The following is an 11360-nucleotide window of genomic DNA, read 5'->3' as shown; positions in this document are numbered from 1 at the left end:
CACCCTGTGACGCTCAGGGGTTCCTCCTGGCTATGCGCTCAGAAGTCGCTCCTGGCTTCTTGGGGGACCCTATGGGACGCCGGGGGATCGAACCGCGGTCCGTCCTAGGCTAGCGCAGGCAAGGCAGGCACCTTACCTCCAGCGCCACCGCCCAGCCCTATGTTTTTATTTTTTAATTTGAATTTTAAGGAAGTAACTTTCTGAGTTGACAGTCAATAATTAAGTTACTAAAAGTGCAGTTTCTAAAATTCCAACATTTTAGTTTTTTATTGATTGCAGTTTTGTTCTTTATAATATCGTTGATGATGCTTTCACATTCACATAGTTCCAATATCACACCCATCACCAGCACAATTTTAATAAAAATTCAGTAGCAGAGCTAGGTCCGAATCTAACTCAGGTTTGGCTTACTTTATTAAAGACAACGTAAATGGGATCTTCTATTGTGCAGAAAAGATTAATGGCAGAGAGCCTGAAAGATAGCTGAGTGCTTGCAGGATGAGGTTTATAAGATAGCTTAAGGCAAGGCATATCTTACATGATAAGGCTCTTTGTTCAATTCCTGGGAATTATGATATGTAGTCCTGGAATGCTGATTCTCCTATGTAAATTCATCCCAAAGTTATCTTTTGAGCTATTCCTTTACTTTAAGACTCTTTTCCATCTTCTGCTGCGTCTGAAAGTATTATACAGCTCCTCCTCTTCATGTTCACTGATTCTGTACTCATCAGATGTTACTTTACTGTAAGGTCTTACTATGACTTTTTGATTTCACTTATAAAATTTTTAAATGCTATCATTCCAGTTTGAAATATTCTTGTTTTTATTTTCATACCTTTTTGAGTATTATTGACTGTATGTTTCGTGATTCATTGGGTCTTTATAACCATCATCTTCACTCACTAAGCATGGTAGTGTTCTTCATTTTTCCATTGTGACCTTTGTAGTCTGTGGTGCTTATTATGTGTTGTTTTTTGGCTCATTGACTAGAAGAAAAGCATTGCCTTTAATTGAAGTGAAGCTGCCATGCTTTTCTCTGGCTTACTAATTTGGGTGATAAAATGTTGCTTCCGAGTCACAAACACAGTTCCACTGTGGCTCTCTGATGCCTCAAGTTTGGGGGGTTGTGTAGCTGGAAGAGCCCTTCTTTTGTCCTAGTGCTTCTTTTTTCCTTGGGACATACTGATCTTAGTGTTACAAGATTGGCATTTATGAGTTACAAAGAAGATCTCATTACTGTTCTCAGTTACTTGGGACTCTGTATCTTTGATCTTTAATATCAAGTTTTGGCATGGGATTTCAAAAAGGGTTCTTCCACAGTCTTCCTTTCAATTTATACAAATATTTCTATTTTCCTGCCTGCAATATGACATCTACACATTCCCTATCATGGTATAACTTATCCGCCTGACATGAATATAATCATCTTGAAGACAGCGACAACATACTACTTCTCATAAAACCTATCTCAGCGCTAGGTATTGTAGCAGTAACAAATGATTGTCAAATACTAGCATGCTGCTATTACTACTATAATAATACTATACTACTACTATAATATACAAAACCTTAGGTGAAACTTTCAGTACGTAACTCATTGTAACTCATTCACATACTGATTCATTAACCAACCAAATAATTCATTATATATTAATACAACTTAAGGTACTATTGGCTTCCATAAAAATAGGCAAGTCTGGAATTTCAATGGACATAAGAAGGCACAGGTTCAGTCCCTAGCACTACATGGATCATTGTGCACTTTGGGAGTTGCACTGAATGCAGAATCTAATGTAGCTCCTAAGAATAACCAGCTGTGGTTCAAAAACACATTTTAAACAGTAAGTGTAAACAAGGGCTCCTCTACAGCATACTGATTATGTATATGCATAGCTTTCACTGCCACAAATGGTTCAACAGCTCCAACATTTACTATACATGTAACAATAAGCTCATATATCATTTAAACTTTCTAATAGTTACCTTAAAACACATAAAAAGTCAATAAAGTGATATTTTAATTAAACATTTTATTACACTCAATATAGCCAAACTATATTTTACATGTTTTTATCGAAGAACATAGTGAAATATTTTACTTTTCACTATTAATGAATCTTCTGGCCTGTCTCAAATCAGGTTGACCACAGGTCAAGTATTCAGTTTTCACTTATGAATAGCTATCATATTAAATATATTAAATAGAGCTTCATTAGAAGGGATGTTAGTTACCTTTTTGCTAATGGGAGTATTGATAAATGTCCAATTTTCTGAAATCAGTATAATTCTCTTGGGTCCTTTAATAAACTGTATTTTATTTATAGAATGCCTAAAAGGAACGTAAAATCAAACTGTTGTGGTGGCTAGATGTTTTGCAACTCAGGTTTAATTTATGCTTCAAAAGAAATTAAATAACATGCAAGATAATTGAGTATTTCCATTAGCAGTCTTTTCCATAGTAATTTTACTAAAAGAAATCAGCAACCCTGGTTCTCACAACTTTCAGATTTATAAAGACTCAAATGAGGAAATCAAAATATACTTATGGAAACATCAGAAAGGAATAATGGTAATGATACCTAGTGATGGGATCTCAGAAAATAGAAAGGTGATTTCACATTGAAAATCATGTTTCTGAGATCTGGGAATACATAGTTCAGGGGTCGATCACTCACCTTGCATTTGTGATGTCCTGGTCTTGCTCACAGGCACCACCAATGAACAGAAACACTTCTGGATACTTTCAAAGACTACACAATCTTTCTAATACACTGGAGAATAGTTTTAATACTAGGAGCAAGAACACTCGATCTCCATTTTATAGACATACAAATATAAAGAAACGTAGCAAAATTATGCAAATGATGGCTATTCCTTAGCCTCAGGCAAAGCTAAGTTTCGAATCCTTTCCTGGCTCTGAGCCCAGATTTCTGCCCACAAGACCACTTGTCTTGCAAGTTGCATCTATTTGTTACCAAAGCAACAGGTTGCAAGTGGAAAAATTCAATCCGTTGGTTGCTTTATTTACATGATTTCAAACAAGTCAGCTGGCTGATTTTCGTATTCTTTTGCTAAATTGGTCTCTTGTCTGAGCATTAATACATGGACACAGTTTAAACTTGATTCTCTCCAGTCACACACATTAATTTTCAGTGAGTGTAATTATTACAAATCAACTTCTAGACATATAAGATTTTAGAATCTGAACCTACATATCCAGTAAGTCACTTCAATGGAGATAATCTGGCATGTTGACCAAATGTTAGAAATCTGGATTAGTCAATTTAGTTACTTTATTCTGCTTCTTCCTGTTTTGTCTTGTAGGCTCTGATGATATCTGCCATTTGGCTTGAATTTTTTTACCATAAATCTTAATGATTACGTGGCATGATGTAGTAGAGGTAAGTAAAGGTGAATAGACTAAAACCGCTGAATCCAAATGTTCTGGGTAATTTTCTCTAGAAAGTCTTGTGTCGCTATAGTTTTAACTACCGGTAACCCAGCCAGGTTTTCTTTCATTCCACTGTCTTGCATATAAATAATCAATGTATTTCTAATTGTCTGCCCCAAATACGTCTCTTATCTCTGCGGGTGCTGCTTCCCCTGCAGAGAAAATTAAGTTGACAATGGTAAATTCTTGGGTAGATCTCATGAATCTTTCAGAAAAGCAAAGTATCTCTTCCAAACTTCAGTGTCATGTGTATAGTTAATTGTTATTAAACAGGGACACCTGTAAAGATAATCATGCTACAAAATACACTCTCATAGAAAGAGAAATGTATTAAGAGACCTGGTGTGCAGTAAATATTCTTTATTAATTATTCAATTAGCTTGGATAAATAATTTAACTTCTTCATGCCCACTGTCATTATCTAGAAAGATAATGTGCCTTGCATAACCCTCTTACAGACCTGTTTTGAAAATCAAATGAGATATTGTATGTGAAACTGCTCTGTAAAGTTTGAAGCACTAAGAAAACATAAGAGCTCATTATTATCATTATCATCATTAGTTTTACAAACAGCATTTTATGGAAAGTCTAGGCAATTTGGTTCCGAGAAGGGCAAAAGGAGATGTTCAAAGAAGTCCTTGTCTGGGGGTGGGTAGCTTCTTTTCACGTCTTTCTTCTTAAAAGGACAATGTAAACAATCAAAACACACAATAAAAAATGAACAGAATCACTCTTCTGCAAGTAATCATCATCTATACAGAAACTCATCAGTCACTACTTTTCTGATTGCAACCTTGTGGACAAAAAAGAGGGGGGAAGGCAGCAAAGAGAGGGCATCGTTTGTGCTTTGTTAGCCGAATAACTAAGGAACAAGGAACTACAAATGTGGCTTTATCTCTGAGTTTTCTATGAAAACACGAAGTCTCAATTGTTTCAGACTCATTTTCCTCTTTAATCATAACACTTTCCATTTCCCTCTCCATTCTTCTATGCCGTTTAGTCTATATGCTCTAAACAATACCCCCTGCCATATTTTTCTTTCTTTCTCTTTCCCTCCCCAATAATTGCATCTGAGTCTCACTAAGACTAAAGAAGCTGTGTATTCCATAAGAACAGTGAAACCAGTTCATGGTGGGCAAGGGTAGGAAAGTAAGTTAGTATGCTGACAAATAAGCAGTTGAGTAATTTATTGTTTATATTAAATATCATATGTATAGGTTATAAATAGATAATAACAAGTCAATGACATATAATAAAATATAACTCAATTTAATACAATTATAAATAACCTATTAATAAAATATAAATGCATATTTAATTATTATAAAATATTAAAATTAATTTCTGTTAACAAGTATGTTTCTACCTTAACATAGATGTTTTGGTATGACAAGAACCTATTACTTATAGAGTAGAACGATTAGATTTTTTTCTTAGATGACATCCATTATCACTAAGTGTTTCATTTTAACTACTTTATTCTTTGGCAAAATGTAAATTAAAAACAAAAAATTTCTTTTCTGGAAGGGATATATCACAGTCACCAAATGTTTTTAACCTTCCTGGGCTGAAAATATAGTGACAGTATTCATGATCAGATAATGCTGGAAATCAAACTCAGGCCTAATACGTACCAGTTATGTATCCCAGACCTTTGAACTTTCTCCATAGTACCCGCTTCTTATTCTTGATTCTGAATTACTTCAACAGATTAGATTTTTACTTTAGCAGGACAGGTCATCACCCATTAAGAAATTTTGAGGGAGAAAAAACACAGACTTCATCATTGTAATGATGTTCATTATTAGAAAGTATAACTGAAATCCAAGATAGAAAAATCTAGAATATGCTGTATCATAGGCTCTCATCAAGCTACAAGAAATTACTGTGTGATTAAGAAGTTTTGGTTTATAATTTATTCAGCACCACCTGAGAGGCAGGAGTTATTCTAAATGCTCCACTTTATTTAATGTCCATTACAATCAATCCTGTGAGTAACAACCATTAACCATAACTTTTAAATTAGCCAAAGTATGCCCCCTTCTTGAAACTTATTAAAATATCTCAATTTCATTCACTATGCACTTGGCAGTTCATAGAATTTAAGAAGAGAGAGAAAATTTAGATTTCACTAGAAATTTTACTAGAAAACTAGTAAACATATGAACCAGATAGGCCTTACAAATCCTGGTTTTCTTATTCAATTCTCTTTCTTGCTTCAACATGATGTTGATAACCATATCTAATCACAGACAACACTTACTATACCATTCTTTTGGGGGAAAGGGCAGAAAGTAATGGAAAAGTCTGCTATTGGGAAAATAAAATAGAGAAAATGGATAGACAAGCCTTAAAAGTACTGACTTTCTCCTTCACCACAATGTGGAAATTCAGATGTACACAAAGGCAACAAAACTGCCAGCACGGCTGATCAAATTGTTCTGGACTTCATGGAAACACTTCCATCTAAATGGGGCTAGGAGAGATGGTAAACCACTATGGAAAAATAAAATTGTTGGGTCATGTAATGAAGCAATTGTACTGAAACATGACTTCCTGGAAATCAATATTAACAAGGCCATTATGGCTTGTTTTTTTATACAAAATGAACAAAAAGTGTACCTTATCAAGTAAGTGAGTCTATTAATAGACAGCAAGGCTATAAGCAGAACAAAGCAGGCCATCTCCACAAACATAGATTCAAAGCCTTCAGAAAGCAAGAAGAAGAGAAAGCAAGCCATTATCGGAAGAAGGGAGGCACTATAGAAAAGGCTCTAAATTGAAGCCACATCTACCTAAATTAATTCCATTTTATACAGCACAGTCTGTCTTGTTGCCTTTACAGACCTAGAAAGCAATTTCACTGTTCTAAGGCAAAACCACCCACTCCACTGACAATAACAAATCACATGAAATAAGGCTGACCAGGGTATTCATTTGGAGGCAAAAAACAATCCATGAGTGGAAAACTTTGAGTTCATTAAAACGTCAGATGAGAATGATGGAGTTTATCTCACCTGTGTGGCTGTTATGCTGTCTTCAAAAACATGTTTTAAGTTGCTTTTTATCCACTCACAGCTCTAGATATAAAACTTGACACCAAAAACCCTTTAAGAATGAGTCTGGTTTTGTGATTAGTATTTTCATGAAGAAGTAAATTGGCCTGGAAAATCTAGGTATTTGGACTAGATTACCAAGATTTCAAAGGGTCCTTACATTATGAAAACCTTTTATATAATTAGATGAGTAAAGAAGTAGTTTGCTCAGCCATGGTTAAAGCAAAATGGAAACCAAAGTCTACTTCAGATAAAAGCATGTGATTTCAAGATAGGTGTGATGTAAATTTCATTAATATTATCTATGTACTTCTACAAATCCCTTTTGATTTTCAGGGATTTAATGGAGTTTCTCCCTTTCATAAGATAGAGAAATTACGTAAGTCAATCAAACTGAAAGTCTTTAGCATAGTCCCACACTGTTGAGCATTGGGAAGGTTAACTATGGTGAAAAAGAATGATAAACTATGTCTTCTGCCCTTAAGTCTGTGTGGTAGTAGGAGACAGTGTCAATCCACCCAAGAAACAACAGAAAAGAAATTTTGTGCTGGGCCCGGAGAGATAGCACAGTGGCGTTTGCCTTGCAAGCAGCCGATCCAGAACCAAAGGTGGTTGGTTCAAATCCCGGTGTCCCATATGAGCCCCCGTGCCTGCCAGGAGCTATTTCTGAGCAGACGGCCAGGAGTAACTCCTGAGCACCGCCGGGTGTGGCCAAAAAAAAAAAAAAAGAAATTTTGTGCTCATCTGGGAGATTACACCATTGTACATTGGTATTTCGGTAAGGAGAGAGTGTAAATGTGATAATTCTTGGTGGAGCCTGGCTGACAAAATTTGGATACATCTTGGCAAAAAAAACAGGAGATCTGATCTTCCTGGCAAGAGAAACAACTGCAGACATAGCCGACAAAAGATCAAGAAGGTTGGGGCCAGAGCTGTGGTGCAGTGGAAGGGAGTTTGCCTTGTATGTGGCTGACCTAGGACAGACCTGGGTTCGATCCCCTGGCGTCCCATGTTCCCCCAAGTCAAGAACAATTTCTGAGCGCATAGCCAGGAGTAATCCCTGAGCGTCACCTGGTGTAGCCGAAAAGCCAACCAAACAAAAATAATCAAGAAGTTTCAATTCTTCCTCTTATTAGAGTTATTTCTTTAGCAGGAGAGTCTTTTAAAATGTGAGGGCAGGAATGAGCAATAGTACAGCAGGTAGGGCATTTACATGTGGCCAATCTGGTTTTTATCTCTGGCACCCCAAATGGCCCCAGGAACCCACCAGTAGTAACACCTGAATTTAAAATCAGGAGTAAACCCTGAGCATCATTGGGTCTGCCACCTCCTTGAAAAAAGTGAGGGCAACTTTCAAATTGTGAACAATTATTCATGGCTGAAGAATACTACTCATTGTTTTTTTTTTGTTTGTTTTAGGGGGTGGGTCTCACCCAGTAGCACTCAGGGATTCCTCCTGGCTCTACACTCAGAAGTCGTTCCTGGCAGGCTCGGGGGACCCTATGGGATGCTGGGATTTGAACCACCATCCTTCTGCATGCAAGGCAAATGCCTTACCTCCATGCTATCTCTCCAGCCCCACTATTCATTGTTTTTATTTCAAATTAACTACATAGGTTGCTAGGAAGTTTATGTCACCTAAATACAAATGATTGATTCACTGGGTGGCTTAACATTAAATACGTATTTCCATTAAAAATTTCTCTTGTTACTCAAACTAAATCAGAGGTACTACTAGAAAATTTTCATTCTTACATCTTTGGCATCTCTCCTTCAAGCCAGCAGTTTGTATCTCTTCAAAGAAGCCTTGGAAGAAAATAGAGGTCCCTCCCAACCAAAGCATCTCTGTTTAATGTCCACAGCATATTTTTTTTTGGTTTTTGGGCCATACCTAGTGACACGACAGGGTTACTCCTGGCTCTGTGCTCAGAAATCGCTCTTGGCTTGGGGGACCATATGGGACGCCTCTGGATCAAACCGCGGTCTGTTCTAGGTTAGCATGTGCAATGCAAATACCCTACCGCACCGTTCCAGCCCATCCACAGCACAAATTCTATGAAATTAACAGTTTTCCTATTGGTTTCAAGGATAATATATTCTGAAATTACATTTCCATTTGCACCTGTCTTTATCAACTGGTTAAATTTATAGTACTACATGATTCTGGAAAGCTTGACAAAATTGGCTGAGCTATCATGTGCATTTTCTTTCAAGGCATTATACATGACTGTGCAATAAAATAAATTGAATCATAGATGGTTCCAAACAATAGTGAGGCATATTTTTAAAAATTACAATTATATGAGCCTTAGTCACCCTAGAACAATCGCTGAGTATATTCCTGTCATAAGTTCATTACTATAGGCTCTATATCTGAGTAGGGGAGAGCTATTAAGGCCCAGAGAAGAAAAGATTTGTTTTTGATGAATTGAATAGTTTGCACTTAAATTTTTCTCGTTTCTCCCTCAGGCTTCATAGCTTTAAATATATCAAATATGACAATTTTATAAGCAAACTCAGCTATATACAATATATTTTATGCAACTGAACTAAAAGAGTGATTTAGTTATAAAGGACACTAAAATAGAATATTATGGAACAATGAGTTCTAAAATGAAATTTACCAGTTAATTACACACATATTATTCAGAGTTAAATAATTTTGCTGGCACTAGTAGAATAGTAATTGTATGTGTTTCTAGTCTACAAACAAAGTGTCTCAATGTGAAATTTCTGTGTGTATGAAATCCTCTGTTGAGTCCATGTCTGGTTCCATGTCTGCTTCAAAATGGCTATTTTAGACATATGCTCCCCAGAGAAACTGAACATTAAAATACAGTTGTAAGCACAAAATATGCAACCATACACACTGATACATTTACACTCCCTAATACAGAGCCAAATATAAAGTAATAAAACTGTGGAAAAGAGATGTCAAGACACTGTAAGGCACTAAGGCTAAATAGTTTGACTCTACCTGCTACACAAATATGGTCTAATCATCAGCATTTGTTTACTATGCTATTGTTTGTTTTAGGAAAAAACATTATGTCATTTTTGCAAAAACATAGAAAAGAAAAGGGAACCATATCCCTCTCCAAATAAGCCATGACTTCATGGTTTGTGAATACATTTTATTTTCAACCATTTTATTGACCAATTGCTATTTACAATATTGTGACTCATTCTTATAATGAATACGTCATTCTTAAACCACACCCACCCACTATACTCCACGAGGGTCCCAAAAATTCCTCCCACAAAAACTCCCATGAAAGCTCAGTGATAAAGATATAATTTTCTTTTTTTTTTTTTTTTTTTTTTTTTTTGGTTTTTGGGCCACACCCGGTAACACTCAGGGGTTACTCCTGGCTATGTGCTCAGAAGTTGCTCCTGGCTTGGGGGACCATATGGGACACCGGGGGATCCAACCACGGTCCGTCCAAGGCTAGCGCAGCAAGGCAGGCACCTTACCTTTAGCGCCACCGCCCGGCCCCCAGATATAATTTTCTGTTCTGAGGACCAGGGCAGTCATGCAAGTGGGAGGGCATTTGCCGTGTATATGCTAACCTAGGACGGACCATGGTTCGATCCTCCTGCGTCACATATGTTCCCCCAAGCCAGGAGCTATTTCTGAGCACATAGCCAAGAGTAACCCCTGAGTATCACTGGATGTGGCCCAAAAACCAAAAAGAAAAAAGAAAAAGAATTTTGTGTTCTGATGTCTTTGACAATTTGTTGTTCCCTTATGTTTCTTTTTTTTTTACTTTCTTTCTTTATTCAAACATCTTGATTACATATATGATTGATTAAGTTTCAGTCATGTAAAGAACACCCCCTTCACCAGGGCAACATTCCCACCAAATCTCTCTCCATCCCACCCCACCCCAACCTGTTCTCTAGACAGGCTTTCCAGTTCCCTCATTCATTCACATGGTTATGATAGTTCTCAGTGTAGTTATTTCTATAACTGCACTCACTACTGTCTGTGGTGAGCTTCATGAAGTGAGCTGGAAGTTATGTTTCTTTTTTATCTCATGTTTATGATAGATCTGTATTTTTTATTGTGAAGATGAAGACAAGACCTAATCTCCTGGTATTCCATAAATTTGTAAATGATAATTTAATAATTTAAATGTCTTTAAAGACTGTATATATATCTACAGATACATAATACATAAAATCATGTATTATTCATAAAAATATGAATAACTATGTTAATAAGATTTATTTTTATATTAAATATATAATTTATGTATATAAAATTTAATATGATAAAAATAAAATTTTCAAGGGAAATGTCGGATTAGACCTATAGAATTATAAAGGTATAGTCTCTACTAAGAAATTAAATATTATCTTTATGTTAGAAAATATTATTATATAAATACTGAATATGTGTCTGCATCAATAAGTAAAGATTACAATGAAATTTATAAAGATATAAAGCATTTGATCAGATATATAACTTTGATATAAATTATATTCAATGTCTTGTGCTGAGGAGTTTCCCATGCCTTTTGAGGAGGCTAATTTAATACTTCTAGCAAAACTGTTTTCATTTTTATTTAATAATTTTTATTTATGTACTATGGATACAAAAATCTTCATGGTTGGGTTTCAGTCATTAAATGTACACCACTATGCACCTGTGTAACTTTTTTGAGAAATATCCATATTCTTTCCAGAAAGGTTGGACTAGATGGCATTCCCACCAACAGTGAATGAGAGTTCCTTTCTCCCCACATCCCCGTGAGCCATTTTTTGTGACATGTGTCAGTCTCTGTGGTGTGAGATGGTACCTCGTTGTTTTGATTTACATCTCTCTTATGATTAGTGATGTAGAGCATTTT

Source organism: Suncus etruscus, chromosome X, assembly GCF_024139225.1.
Source record: "Suncus etruscus isolate mSunEtr1 chromosome X, mSunEtr1.pri.cur, whole genome shotgun sequence".
Lineage (NCBI taxonomy): Eukaryota > Metazoa > Chordata > Mammalia > Eulipotyphla > Soricidae > Suncus > Suncus etruscus.
Note: the sequence above shows the minus strand (reverse complement) of the source record.